This window comes from Erpetoichthys calabaricus, chromosome 2 (genome assembly GCF_900747795.2).
Source record: "Erpetoichthys calabaricus chromosome 2, fErpCal1.3, whole genome shotgun sequence".
In the NCBI taxonomy this organism is placed as follows: domain Eukaryota; kingdom Metazoa; phylum Chordata; class Cladistia; order Polypteriformes; family Polypteridae; genus Erpetoichthys; species Erpetoichthys calabaricus.
Genome location: NC_041395.2, coordinates 1,384,190 through 1,399,987, shown reverse-complemented (window position 1 = coordinate 1,399,987; position 15,798 = coordinate 1,384,190). Strand labels below are relative to the sequence as shown.

Below are 15,798 nucleotides of genomic sequence, written 5' to 3'. Positions count from 1 at the left end.
ATATTCATTCAGATGTGCAGTGCGACGCGATGCTGGGTGCTGTGCAGTCTCGTCTGTGCCTTTGCTAGGCTGGTGTGAGTGTCATCAGGCAGTTCTCCTCACCTTCTGTTAACTCGGTGTGACAGTGCACTGTTTAGTCCATCCATCCATCCATCCATCCATCCATCCATCCATCCATCCATCCATCCATCCATCCATCCATCCATCCATCCATCCATCATCTTAACCTGCTTATTCAGGACGGGATCACAGCAAACACTGGGCACATGGTAGGAACAGGGTGCCAGTTTAGCATCACCAGTCCACCTAACTGGCATGTCTTGCAACTGTGGGAGGAAACCCACCAGAGACTGGGAGAACATGCAGACTCCACACTGGAACACCAGGGGCTTGAACTGAAGACAATTCTCAACATTCAGGAGAGGAGGAGACTTCTGAGGTGCATCACTGCCAGTGGAAACGCTTAGTGAAGGTGACGGAAAGAAAACGTTAGGGTGCAGCACAAGGACATGAGGATTTCTGAAAGGACAGAAAGAAAGGCCACTTAACTCAGTCACTTGACTCAAGGAATAAAGGAGGTTAAAAATTAATCAATCAATGCAGCTTATATACCGTCTCTGAAATAACTTTTCTTTCTTTAATAATTTTTTCTTAAAGGAGCTGCACAATTAACGATATTTTTTAAAATGAGGTACAAATATTTTAACATACCCAGTATAAAAACTGAAGTAATCAAGTTAAAAGAAAAAATCTTATTCCAAAAAAAAATGTATGCACAAGTTGTAAATTATGGGGTGGCACAGTGGCAGGGCTCCCTGTGTGGTGTTTGAATGCTCGCCCCGTGTCTGTGTGGGTTTTCTCTGAGTGCCCCACTTACCTCCGACAGTCTAATGACATGCAGGTTAGGTGGTGTGTGTGTGTGTGTGTGCGTGTCTGTGTGTGTGTTTGTGTGTGTGTGTTCACACCCTGCGATGGACTAGTGGTGGCTTGTCCAGGTTTTGTTCCTGCCTGCGCCGAATTCTAGCTGGGATAGGCTCTGGCATAAAGTGAACCTCCACCCTGTCCTGGACTACGCAGGTTAGAAAATGTCTGTAATATTTATATGTCAACAAAATGTCAATACATTACGCACACTTTGGTGTTAAGATCTGTCATTGAAATGTTTTCTTGTTATCAGGCATTTTTAGACACCTATGTCAAAAGGAAAGCAACAGAAAAAGTGGCCTCATTTGTGTTTTACTTTGTTTTAGTTTACAGTATAATGCCATGGATGTAAGAGCTGTGATAACTAAAGTTCCCCTGCATATTTCAAAAATCGTCTCGCCAACAGTGACGTGCGGTGAGGTTCATGGCTGGTGACTCCTTCAGAGTGACATTTACAAATCTATGAACCCCAAAGAGCAGCTCCTTCACTATTCACTTGGCAGCCTGCACATTGACTGCTGGTTATGTTTCATATCTCATCTCATTCTTTACACACACGCAGGTAAGAGACAGAGAGAGCGGAGGGAGCGCATTTGCTCCTCACCCTTCATGTGTTTTAAATTTGTTGTTTCAGTTCCACAATTCAAACTCATTCAATACAAATGAAAGTACTGAGTGGTGTACAAAAATTTGATCTCAATTTTGACCTTAATTGAAATATTTGTTGTTTTTAAAAGCTATTTATTCTGATGCTTTAATCAATTTTAATACAGACTGTTCAACAAAAGGATAACAAGAAAAACAAAAGAATATTTTATTTAAGGTCAAAATTAAGTTTTAAATATTGCATTGTTTATTTCTTAGTCTGATCCCATTGTTTATAAAGTTGAAAACCGTTTATGCTCTTACCTTTATTTCTAAATGAAGTCCACACACCTGTCCTTCTCCACGAAAATCTCCGTCACTTTCTTGTAAAAGTCCTCCTTATTTCCCTTCAGTTCTCCTCAATGGAGATCATCACCAAGAAGAACAGCAGCGACCATAGACATAGAATTATTAGACGCCGCATGACCAGCAGCATCGTATGTCAACGTCACCGCCATATTTCAAGTGGCAGTGAAGTAGTGGATAAAGATGCCTCACGCATGTGCTGCTTGGGATTGTTCAAACCGCTGTACGCTCCAAACCAGATCACAGGGATTACATTTCATAGGTAAGGCTGAACAATTGTTTTGGTTATATTTGGCCATTAGAAAATCCTGTTTTATAATCTTAACTTTAGCTACGACAGGCTAAGTTAGCAAAGCTATGCATTTATGCGCTCAACTGAGCCTCCAAACAACGTTCTGGCTAAACGTATTTAGTCACTAACTACAGTATGTAGATTGTTGTTGGCTGTTAACATTTCTCAAACTTTGGTTTCCCAAAGAAATCCACCTCAGGAATCAGTGGGAGGTCAGGAAGACCTTACACGGGATTTTGAGAAAGCTGTCCTGTGATGTGTGCCGTGCTAGTTTGGTAACAGATGCTGTACCAGCATCATATGATCAAAGCTGCCACTCACTCACATTAAAAAACAAAGGAGGTTTGATGATTCCTTCTGAGGGTCCAGTCAAGGTGGTCAAAGTAGCTGAGCGTGTTATCTGACAGTCGACATTAGGACTAGCTGTCAGTGGATCTTTGATCAATCAGTTTGTTTGGGCTGAGATTGGTTCAGATGATGTGTTTTTTTCTCAAGGAGCACATCGAGAAACACACAGTTTGAAATTGACAACCATCATGTTATGCTCATGTCTTTAGTTGTGTCTGTCTGCCACAAACTAAGGCTGCACCATATTGCCAGACTGAATACTCTCAAATTACAGAGTGGCAACACACAGAAAAAGCTATGAAAGTCAATTCTGTGTCATGGATTCTAGATCCTATCCTGTATATATTTAACTAACCACATTGCGTGTGTGTGTGTGTGTGAGAGAGAGAGAGATTCAGAGAGTTTCTAAAGTTTCTAAAGTTCAGCAGCTCTAACTCAAAAAATGGGATTCAACAAAGGCCTGACATGCAGAAATGATTCCACAGACAAAATATCTTCATTTTTAAGTGTTTAGTTAATTTTCAAAGTAAAACAGTTCACACAAAAAGAAAATTAAAATAACAAAAAAGGGGAAAATTTATAATAAGAAAAGTTCATTTCTAAGGTTAATCTTGTTACATCTTAAATCGTAACTAACCACTTATAATTTCTGAAGCATTTCAAAATGGTCAGAAAACTGTATGCTTATCCCATTTCTAAGTTGAAAATGGATCTTTCAAGTCCCTGTTTACTGGGACCTGTTCTAAACACAACAACAACTTATTATCACACTGTTTCTCAGTTATAGCAAGAAGGTTCTATCTCTTACTAACTTATAGGGGAAAAGGACTATACCATTGACTATGACTATGGAAGAAATTATATTCTATTCAAATAAAGCAAACATTAATATGAGTTTAACTCAAACCTTTACTTTCTAAGATTGGCTCTTACACTTCCAGCCCCTAATTGGCTATGCAGGAGCGGAGACAATTACTATACTTTTACTTCAATATGAGCCAATTAACTTTATATTAACTATTGTTTTCAAATCACTAGCAATAAGACTGCAAATAAACATTTTAAAAATTTCATATTCCAAACATTTGCTTTTTCTTGAAGCAGGCACAGTTTGTTCACGGGTCTGTCCAGTGTGCTGGTTTTGGTCTGCACACAAACTCTTCTGACCGCACCTTTGGCATCTGGCATCATCTTGATGACTCGGCCCATTACCCAGGAATTGCGAGGTGTAGCTTTATCTACGATTAAAACAACATCCCCTGGTTCAAAATTTCTTCTTGGTGCAAGCCATTTTTGATGTTCTTGAAGTACTGGCAAATACTCTTTAGTCCATCTTTTCCAAAACAAACCAGCCATGTATTTGTTTCCAGCATCTTCTTGGGTATGGTTCATTTTCTGAAACGAGTTCAGGTGGCATTTTAGGTTGTGTCTTCATTAATAATAAGTGATTGGGTGATTTTTGTTCTTCTGGATTACTTTTTGATTGATTGACTTCTAGTTGGAATGTTTTTCTGTCATTTCTTAAGTACAGCAGCATGTCTTTAAACTTGAGGAACCAAGCCACTGCTTTCTTCAAGCGATGTATCTCTGGCATATTCGGCTGTTCTACACAAAGCATAAGAAGCACAACTGGGTGAAGAAGTAGCACCAAAAAGATGTACTGTCATTTTAAATTCTTCAAGGTCTTTACTTAGATTACCTTCAGGCCACCATAAAAAACGTAAAAGATCAGTGTCTCTATCTGGTACTTTAACTTGGTAGAACATTGACTTAATGTCTGCCATTAATGCTACTGGCTCCTTTCTGAATCTTGTAAGGACACCAATGAGTGTGTTAGTTAGGTCGGGGCCTTTTAATAATTGCTCATTAAGTGAAGTCCCCTGGTAGGTGGCAGTGCAGTCAAAGACCACTCGAATTTTATTTTTCTTTGGATGATACACACCATGATGTGGAATGTGCCACACTCTGCCTTCATTGCAATTTAGGTTTTCTTTGGGTACCTTGATAGCGTAACCCTTGTCTATAATGTCTTTCATGAAGGCTTTATAGTCTCAGTGGAAACCTGAATTTTTGCTCAGTTTTCTTCTGAGTCCAATAGTACGCTGTTCAGTAATACAGCAAATGTTTGGCATTTTCAGTGTTTCATCCTTCAAAGGTAAATTTAAACAATAATGGCCACCTACCAGACTTGCAGATTCTGAGGCTATGTGCATGAACATGATGTCCTCCTTTTCTTCACAGCTGCGCTCTGGAAAATCTGTGTTATACTGTTGCAGCAACATATCCTCAATCTCTGTTATTGACACACGATTGATTGAATGTTTGGGCATCTTACCACTTTGTTTTGTGAGGTCATCTATCTCTTTGTATGATCCGCCGACCACCCATCCAAGTGCAATCTTCATAGCATGAGGTCCACCTCCTTGGCTAGTTATGAATCGTGACTGCTCGAAGATTTCTGGGTAGTTGATTCCTATTAAAAGATCAACTTCAGAGTTAATATGCGTTAGACGTACCTCTTTAAGATATTGCCACTTATTGATACCTTCTTGTAGTTGAATATTTTCTCTATTCACTGGAATGGAGACCTGTGTAAAGACCTTTGGCAAATCAATAAATTCATCATCATTGAGACCACAGACTTGTAAATCTGATAAGACATTCTGTATGGACATTGTAGTTCCAGTAAGAACTGCACGCTGCTATGCTAACAACAAGCCATGGATTACAAGTGACATCAAGGGCCTTTTGAACAAGAAGAAAAGGGCTTTTAAAGACGGTGATCAGCATGAGCTCAAGCGCGTGCAGAAGGAACTCCGAGTCCAGCGAAGGAGCAGTACAGGAGAAAGCTGGAGCAGAAGTTGCAGAATAACAGCATGAAGGAAGTGTGGGATGGGATGAAGATCATCACTGGCTGCAGCTCGAAGCAGGGTGCCACCATCGAGAGAGACGTGAAGAGAGCAAACCAAATGAACAACTTCTTTAACAGGTTTGACCACCCTAACCCACTCTCACTCTCACCTCGGAGTACTGCACCCTCCACACATCTTTCTGCTGATACCAGCATAGGAGAGACATCCCCACCCATAATTACAACAGCTCAAGTGAGCAGAGAGCTGAGGAAACTTCGTGCCAGCAAAGCAGCGGGTCCAGAAGGAGTATCGCCACGACTGCTGAAGGTCTGTGCATCGGAGCTGGGGGGTCCTCTACAGCGCATCTTCACCCTGAGCCTGGAACAGGGGAGAGTCCCGAGGCTTTGGAAAACATCTTGCATCACCCCAGTCCCAAAGGTATCACGTCCTAGTGAGCTGAATGACTTTCGGCCTGTTGCTCTGACATCACATGTGATGAAGACCATGGAGAGGCTGCTGTTTCACCACCTTAGGCCACAGGTTCAACACGCCCTTGACCCTCTGCAGTTTACATATCAGGAGAAGGTGGGAGCGGAGGATGCCATCATCTATATGCTACACCGATCCCTCTCCCACTTGGACAGAGGCAGTGGTGCTGTAAGAATTATGTTTCTGGACTTCTCTAGCGCCTTCAACACAATCCAACCTCTGCTCCTTAGGGACAAACTGACAGAGATGGGAGTAGATTCATACCTGGTGGCATGGATTGTGGACTATCTTAAAGACAGACCTCAGCATGTGCGTCTTGGGAACTGCACGTCTGACATTGTGGTCAGCAGCACAGGAGCGCCGCAGGGGACTGTACTTTCTCCGGTCCTGTTCAGCCTATATACATCTGACTTCCAATACAACTCGGAGTCCTGCCGTGTGCAAAAGTTTGCTGATGACACTGCTATCGTGGGCTGCATCAGGAATGGGCTGGAGGAGGAGTATAGGAACCAAATCAAGGACTTTGTTAAATGGTGCGACTCAAACCACCTACACCTGAACACCAGCAAAACCAAGGAGCTGGTGGTGGATTTTAGGAGGCCCAGACCCCTCATAGACCCTGTGATCATCAAAGGTGACTGTGTGCAGATGGTGCAGACCTATAAATACCTGGGAGTGCAGCTGGATGATAAATTGGACTGGACTGCCAATACTGATGGTCTGTGCAAGAAAGGACAGAGCTGGTTATACTTCCTTAGAAGGCTGGCGTCCTTCAACATCTGCAGTAAGATGCTGCAGATGTTCTATCAGACAGTTGTGGCGAGTGCCCTCTTCTACGCGGTGGTGTGCTGGGGAGGCAGCATTAAGAAGAAAGACGCCTCACGCCTGGACAAACTGATGAGGAAGACTCTATTGTAGGCAGGGAGCTGGACAGTTTGACATCTGTGGTAGAGCAAAGGGCGCTCAGCAGGCTCCTATCAATTATGGAGAATCCACTGCATCCACTGAATAGTATCATCTCCAGACAGAAGAGCAGCTTCAGCGACAGACTGCTGTCACTGTCCTGCTCCACTGACAGATTGAGGAGATCGTTCCTCCACCACACTATGCGACTCTTTAATTCCACCTGGGGGTGTAAACGTTAACATTTAACATTATACAAAGTTATTGTCTGTTTTTCACCTCCATTATTATCATTCTTTAATTTAATATTATTTATTGTATCAGTATGCTGCTGCTGAAGAATGTGAATTTCCCATTGGGATTAATAAAGTATCTATCTATCTATCTATCTATCTATCTATCTATCTATCTATCTATCTATCTATCTATCTATCTATCTATCTATCTATCTATCTATCTATCTATCTATCTATCTATCTATCTATCTATCTATCTATCTATCTAAGACAGAACATTGAGTTATTATCTTTGAATCATCATCATAGTTACTTATAGTTTTGAGGAATACTTGTGTTCGTCTTCCTTGAAGGCTTAATTGTCTCTGGAGTCTTTCAGTGCAAATTGTTACTGTACTGCCGAGGTCTATAAAGGCATATGTTTCTACATACCTTTTACTTTTCTTTTACCTGAACGGGAACTACATGCAGTGCGCCCCAGTAAAGGCACAAGTCCCAGTCTTGGTTTCCTTTTCAGTAGGTGTCACTCCAACCTCTTTTGATGTGCAGGATGTCTGGGTGCTGTAAAGAACATGTCTGGCATTTCATTCTTTCTTTACAGTTCTTACCAAGGTGTCCCTGTTTGAGACAGCGAAAACACAAACCTTTAGATCTTAAAAAGTCAATTCTTTCTTTTTGTGGCAGTTCTTTGATTTTACTACATTCAGCAAGGATATGCTGGCCATTGCAGAATACCCAAGGCTTTTTAAATGCACATATAACATTAACAGTCTTTTTGACAGGGATTTCTTGAGTCTCGTTTTCGGCAGCATCAGATATACTTGTAGTGAAAATACTTCCTGATCGCTGGCCACTCTTTAGCGGAAGTCTACCCTTGTCGATCTTTTCTTTTTTCTCTATACAAGTGTAGTCTTGTAAAATGGGACTGTGTACAGGGTGTAGCAGCATTTCAGCTTCGTGACGCAAGAAGCTAATTAATTCAGGTATGCCTGCTTTCTTTTCCTTTTCTTGAAGCTTGTAAGCATATCTCGTCCATTCATTTCTCACAGGAAATTGAAGTTTTTTAAGCACAGCACGTACATTATGATTGTTATTGAATTCTCCACCATTCCCTGAATCATTCATAGTGTTCATGCAGATTGAGAGGAAGTTAGCATAATCTCTTAGAGCCTCCCCTTCGTTTTGCTTCATCTGAGGCCATTTCAGTACTTTATCGAGATATGCGTCTGCTACGAATAACTTATTGCCATAAAATCTTTCAAGCAACATTCTGGCTTCTATGTAACCTGCTTCTGGTAACATTCGTGAACAGCCTTTAATCATTTTTTGGGGAGAACCTCTGGTGTACTGGATCAGGTAATCTAATTTATCATGAGGGTTTTCTAGCACATCCCCAACAGCGCGATCAAAAGCCCTAATAAAGTCTGCATATGCCAACGGGTCACCTGAAAATAAAGGGACCTGTCTGTGTGGTACTTCGCCACGCGGCGCAGGAGGTGATAGAGTAGTAGCGGTGTTTTGTTGGGTTAACGATTTAGCCATTTCAGTGATTGCTTTCTGATATTCGGCTTGATTTTTTTGACTTTCAGCTTGATTCTGCATGAGCACGTCAACAAAATCTTGTTTGTAAGTCTGCGAACGGGCCCCTGAGATAATTAATGGTCGTTCCTGCCTTTCCGACTCGAGTTCTTCTAACCTTTGTAAGATTCTATTAAGTTCTGTGCGTTCAAGTGTGACTGTCGAAGAGGGTGATGATGCTGCTGCAGCGCTTTTCTGGGCTAAAGAGTCACATTTAATATCCAAAGCGCGCTTTAACTGCGGAGAAGCCTTTCGTACCTTTGACTTTGAGCGAACCCTTCCTGCAATTGCATCTCTTCAAATTGATTAACTAGCTGTTCGTCGGATGTGTGTGTTAACAGTCTATTTGCATCTTTCAGCCATGCTGCTGTAATGTCAATAAATTCGTTCCATTTCTTAGAGCTTTCTGCGAATGTCATTTTCTGTTTCTTAATTGCACTTTCTTTACTTAGCGCTAATAATAATCTTTTATTCAGCTCCTCAATGTGACTGTGCGTATCACGAAAGATTCCACACCTTTGCGCTACTTCTACAAGATTTTCTTTAGAATCTTTAAGGCTGTCGATTTTGGTCATAAGCACAGAAAGCTGATCGTTCCTTCTACTTATAAGATCTTTAAGATCTCCAATTACATTCTCTGGCTTTGAATCTGTACTCAAATCATTCCCGATTTCACTTGAACTATGCTTAGACGCTGCCATGACAGCAGTTTGAATGACTGGCAGCACGTTTCCTGACAGCAACAAACGCCACAGTCGAACACTGACAACAAACGACTTCTTTACAGCTAAGCTTCCATGACTCGGGCAAAAGCAAAAGCAATCATCCACAATGTCTTTTATAATATCACAGTCTCTTAAAATCTTCTTAAGTTCAGGTACGGCGACCTTGCCTCGGAATGACTCAGTTCTTTTTCTTTCCTTGACAAGTTCTGTAGCAGAAGTGTCCTCTGTCCTCAGATGGTAGATTCCAGTTTCAGTTCGAGGCCTTCAAATGGCAAGTTTTCTGACGAAAATGTAGCTGCGTTTTCCCAAAGTTTCTAAAGTTCAGCAGCTCTAACTCAAAAAATGGGATTCAATAAAGGCCTGACGCACAGAAATGATTCCACAGACAAAATATCTTCGTTTTTAAAAGTTTAGTTAAGTTTCAAATGAAAACAGTTCACACAAAAAGAAAATTAAAATAACAAAAAAAGGGAAAAATTTATAATAAGAAAAGTTCAGTTCTAAGCTTAATCTTGTTAAGAGTGGGCAGGAGGAGGAGTATAGGGACCTAATCAATGACTTTGTTAAATGGTGCGACTCAAACCACCTACACCTGAACACCAGCAAAACCAAGGAGCTGGTGGTGGATTTTAGGAGGCCCAGACCCCTCATGGACCCCGTGATCATCAGAGGTGACTGTGAGCAGAGGGTGCAGACCTATAAATACCTGGGAGTGCAACTGGATGATAAATTAGACTGGACTGCCAATACTGATGCTCTGTGTAAGAGAGGACAGAGCTGGTCATATGTCACTAGAAGGCTGGTGTCCATCAACATCTGCAATAAGATACTGCAGATATTCTATCAGTTGGTTGTGGCGAGCACCCTCTTCTACGCAGTGGTGTGCTGGGGAGGCAGCATAAAGAAGAAGGACGCCTCACGCCTGGACAAACTGGTGAGGAAGGCAGGCTCTATTGTAGGCATGGAGCTGGACAGTTTGACATCCGTGGCAGAGCGATGGGTGCTGAGCAGACTCCTGTCAATCATGGAGAATCCACGGCATCCACTGAACAGGATCATCTCAAGACAGAGGAGCAGCTTCAGCAACAGACTGCTGTCACCGTCCTGCTCCACTGACAGACTGAGGAGATCGTTCCTCCGCCACACTATACGACTCTTCAATTCCACCCGGGGGGTTAAACGTTAATATTATAAAAAGTTATTGTCTGTTTTTACCTACATTATTATCAATCTTTAATTTAATATTGTTTCTTTTTTTTTTTTTTTTTTTTTGTATTAGTATGCTGCTGCTCGAGAATGTGAATTTCCCCTTGGGATTAATAAAGTATCTATCTATCTATCTATCTATCTATCTATCTATCTATCTATCTATCTATCTATCTATCTATCTATCTATCTATCTATCTATCTATCTATCTATCTATCTATCTATCTATCTATCTATCTGTCTATCTATCTATCTATCTTGTTACATCTTAAATCGTAACTAACCACTTATAATTTCTGAACCATTTCAAAATGGTCAGAAAACTGTATGCTTATCCCATTTCTAACTTAAAAATGGGTCTTTCAAGTCCCTGTTTACTGGGACCTGTTCTAAACACAACAACAACTTATTATCACACTGTTTCTCAGTTATAGCAAGAAGATTCTATCTCTTACTAACTTATAGGGGAAAAGGACTATACCATTGACTATGACTATAGAAGAAATTATATTCTATTCAAATTAATCAAACATTAATATGAGTTTAATTCAAACCTTTACTTTCTAAGATTGGCTCTTACAAGCACATTTTCATACAAATAATGTAGCTCAAAGTGCTTTACATAATGAAGAAAAGAAAAATAAAAGACAAAGTAAGAATTAAAATAAGACAACATTAATTAACATAGAGTAAGAGTAAGGTCTGATGCCCAGGGAAAACAAAAAAAACTCCAGACGGCTGGAGAGAAAAAAATAAAATTTGCAGGGGTACCAGACCATGAGACCACCCAGTCCCCTCTGGGCATTCTACCTACCATAAATGATATAGTCCTCTTTGTATTTAGGGTTATCACAGAAGGACTTGATGATGATGGTCATGCAGACTTCTGGCTTTTAATCCATCAATGTTGGAACATCACGGTGCTTTGAGTAGATGGTGGAGGCACAGGTCGCCACCACAGAAAAATGGGAAAAGAAACAGAAGAGAGAGTAGGGGTTAGTACAGATTTTAGAGCCACCATGAATAGTTATTATAATGAATTGAATATACAGAGTATCAGGATTAAATTACAGTGAAGTTATGAGAAGGCCATGTTACAGTAATGTGTTTTCAGTAGTTTTTTAAAGTGCTCCACTGTATTAGCCTGGCGAATTCCTACTGGCAGGCTATTCCAGATTTTAGGTGCATAACAGCAGAAGGCCGCCCGCCTCACCACTTCTTTTAAGTTTTGCTCTTGGAATTCTAAGGAGACACTCATTTGAGGATCAGAGGTTACAATTTGGAATATAAGATGTCAGACATTCCGATATATAAGATGGAGCGAGATTATTTAAGGCTTTATAAACCATAAGCAGAATTTTAAACTCAATCCTGAATGACACAGGTAACCAGTGTAGTGACATCAAAACTGGAGAGATGTGCTCGGATTTTCTTTTCCTGGTTAGGATTCTAGCAAATGCATTCTGCACTCATTGTAAACGATTTATGTCTTTTTTGGGTAGTCCTGAGAGGAGTGCGTTACAGTAATCTAGTCCACTGAAAACAAACGTGTGAACTAATTTCTCAGCATCTTTCAATGATATAAGAGGTCTAACTTTTGCTATGTTTCTTAAGTGAAAAAATGTTGTCCTAGTGGTCTGATTAATATGCGATTAATATGCGATTTAAAATCCCAGTTACCCCTAAGATTTTTACCTCCATTTTGACTTTTTATCCTAATGTATCCAGTTTATTTCTAATAGCCTCATTGTATCCATTATTGCCCATCACTAAAATTTCAGTTTTCTCTTTATTTAGCTTGAGAAAATTAGTATTCATCCATTCAGAAACACAAGTAAGACATTGTGTTAGTGAATCAAGAGAATCGGGGTCATCAGGTGCAATTGATAAATACAGTTGTGTGTCATCAGCATAGCTGTGGTAGCTCACGTTGTGCTCTGAGATAATCTGACCTAATGGAAGCAGGTAGAAGAGCAGCGGACCCAGCGGAACACCACATAGGATATCATGTGTCTTTGAGTTGTAATTACCACAACTAACAAAGAATTTTCTCCCTGCCAGATAGGATTCAAACCAATTTAAGACACTGCCAGAGAGGCCCACCCATTGACTAAAGCGAATTCTAAGAATATTATGATCAATGGTGTCAAATGCGGCACTCAGATCTAAGAGGATGAGAACAGATAAATGGCTTCTGTCTGCATTTACCCGCAAGTCATTTACTACTTTAACGAGTGCAGTTTCTGTGCTGTGATTTGTTCTAAAACCTGACTGAAATTTATCAAGAATAGCAGGTTTATTGAGGTGCTCATTTAACTGCATAATGACTGCCTTCTCTAGAATTTTACTTAAGAAAGACAGGTTAGAGATGGGTCTAAAATTTTCAAAAGCAGGGGGGTCAAGATTATTTTTCTTGAGTAGGGGCTTAACTACAGCAGTCTTAAGATAGTCTGGGAAGACCCCCGTATCTAATGACGAATTTAATATGTCAAGAATATTATCAATTAGCATGCCCAATACTTCTTTGAAAAAACTTGTTGGTATTGGGTCAAGGATGCAGGTGGAGGGTTTCAGTTAAGAAATTCCATCCATCCATCCATTTTCCAAAGCGCTGAATCTGAACACAGGGTCACGGGGGTCTGCTGGAGCCAATCCCAGCCAACGCAGGGCACAAGGCAGGAACCAATCCCGGGCAGGATGCTAACCCACCGCGGGACACACACAAAAACACTCACACACCATGGCCAATTTAGAATCGCCAATCCACCTAACCAGCATGTCTTTGGACTGTGGGAGGAAACCGGAGCGCCCGGAGGAAACCCACGCAGAACATGCAAACTCCACACAGGGAGGACCCGGGAAGCAAACCCGGGTCCCCAGGTCTCCCAACTGTGAGGCAGCAGCGCTACTCACTGCGCCACCGTGCCGCCCCAGTTGAGAAATTATTTTATATAAATCAGGTAAACCTATCCTAGTGAAAGAGTTTAACTTGTTTATAACAGAATACTGGGGTTTAGGAGGATCCGCAGTGTTGGGGAGATATACTATGTTATTTCGAATATCATTAATTTTTTGATTGAAAAATACAGCAATAGCCTCATAGGTTTCACTGGAAGTACTTAGGAGGCATTCCATTGAGTAACCTGGTTTAACAGACGATCAATCGTCGAGAATAAGACTCTGGGATTACTAGCATTGTTATTTATAATCTTAGAGAAATAGCAGCGCCTCTCAAGACGGACTGTGTTATTGTATTCTGTTATTTTAACTTTTAATATTTCATAGTGGATAGTTAGTTTAGTTTTTCTCCATTTAGGCTCAGCTCTCCAGCATGTTCTCTTTAAATCAGACACTCTTTGGGTCTTCCATAGTATAACAATGCTAGAAGATTTTTTAACTGTCTTTTCAGGTACAACTATGTCAACAGCAGCTCTCACCTTAGTATTAAATTTTTACACCTTACTATTTAGATTATCCTCGATATTATAGTTGGCACAAAGGTGACAGTCATAATTAAACATAATGAGGTGCCACTTGTGAGTCCTTTCTGTCTCTCTAGTAGTCTTTGGTGGACAGTCACTGCAAAAATGAAGACAAAGGCGTATTCTACTGATGTGAGAAACAAAGCTATTGAAATGAACAAGGTAGGAAAAAATGACTATGTAAATATCAAAGAGTTTGAATGTCCCATGGCACACTGCTGGGTCCATCACCAGAAAGTGGAAGGTTCATCACAGCAGCACAGACTCTTACTGGAACAGGCTGTCCCTCAGAACTAAACATCAGAGTGAGACATCGAATGGTGAGGTAGGTGACAAGAAATCCAACCGTCACTCTCAGACGTCTGCAGTGCTCTTTGGCTGAAACTGGAGTGAAGGTGCAGGGGTCCACAATTTCAAGAGCTCTCCATAAAACAGGCCTCAAGGGGAAGGTAACAAGAAGGAAGCCATTCCTTAAGAAGGTCCACATAAAAGTACGTATGGCATTTGCAACAAAGACAAAGACCCAGGTATGATGTGGAAGAAGGTTTTATGGTCAGACAAGACCAAAATAGTACTTTTTGGTCAGATTTCAAAGAGGTGTGTGTGGCGTAATAATAACACTGCCCAGGCCTCAAGAAACAACATACCTACAGTGGAATATGGTGGTGGCAGTGTCATGCTATGGGGGTGTTTTTCATGTGCTGGGGCTGAGAATCTTGTCAGAGTTGAAGGGACAATGAATGGGCACAAATAGCACACAATACTGCAGGAGAACTTGTTCCAGTCTGCTATGAATTTAAAACTTTGGAGGAGATTAATTTTTCATCATGACAATGACCCTCAGCATTAAGCCAAAGTGACAGTGGAGTGGCTCAAAACAGAAAGGTGAATGTTTTGGAATGGCCAAGTCAAAGCCCTGATCTTAACCCTGTTGAGAATCTATGGCTCTATTTGAAAACTGCTGTTCAGAGGTGCCATCCCACCAACGTAGAGGGTCTCTAGAAATCCTGCCAGGAAGAGTCACTCCTGAACAATGTGCAGAACTAGGGCATACTTACATACCCCAAAAGAGCGAAGGCTGCTACGGCAGCAAAAGGGCTCTTGACAAAGTAGAAGTGTACTGGGCTTGAATACTTAATGCAAACACTCACTTTGGTGTTTTTCTTCTTCAGTTAAACATCTACAGCAGGGGTGTCCAACTCCGGTCCTGGTGGGCCGCAATGGCTGCAGGTTTTCATTCTAACCATGTTCTTAATTAGTGAGCCATTTTTGCTGCTGATTCACTTGTTTTGCCGTCATTTTAATTGACGTGACTCAGACCCCTTAGTAGTTTCTTTTTCTTTAATGAGCCGCCAAACAATAATGAGACACAAAACAAGCCGCCACATGACCAGCTAACCTGAAAATAAAGAAAGGTGAAGGTCTCAGTCATGTTGGTCTGCTCAGGTCACCACAACCTCAAAGACGGTGGTCTTTGAAAAAACAGAAAATCAACAGTCTGCTGTGGCAGAATGACAGCAGCAACAAGTCATGATATTCAATAACAGCTTTAATTAACAGCAAGAATTGGCTTTTTATTAAGAAACTGGCTGGAGTGAAATTGGCTGGAGTTTGACGTTTCAGTTTAGCTGGTCATCTGTTGGCTCGTTTCACGTCTCATTTCTGTTTGGCTGCCATTTAATGAAGAAACGAATCAAGTCAGAGGACTGAACCCTAAAAAACAGGGCTATAAAAATGGAGGGAAAAGGAGTTAATTAGCAGTGAAAACTGATTAGGAAAAGGGTTAGAATGAAAACCTGCAGCCACTGCGG

The 15,798-nt window shown here is 41.0% G+C and overlaps 1 protein-coding gene across 1 annotated transcript in view; it reads left to right on the top strand.

Annotated features, from left to right (window-relative positions):
* Positions 1-15,798, top strand: part of LOC114643014 (uncharacterized) — a gene marked incomplete at its 3' end in the record, with an annotated part of 1,911,439 nt that overhangs the window by 521,897 nt on the left and 1,373,744 nt on the right. The window lies entirely within an intron of this gene.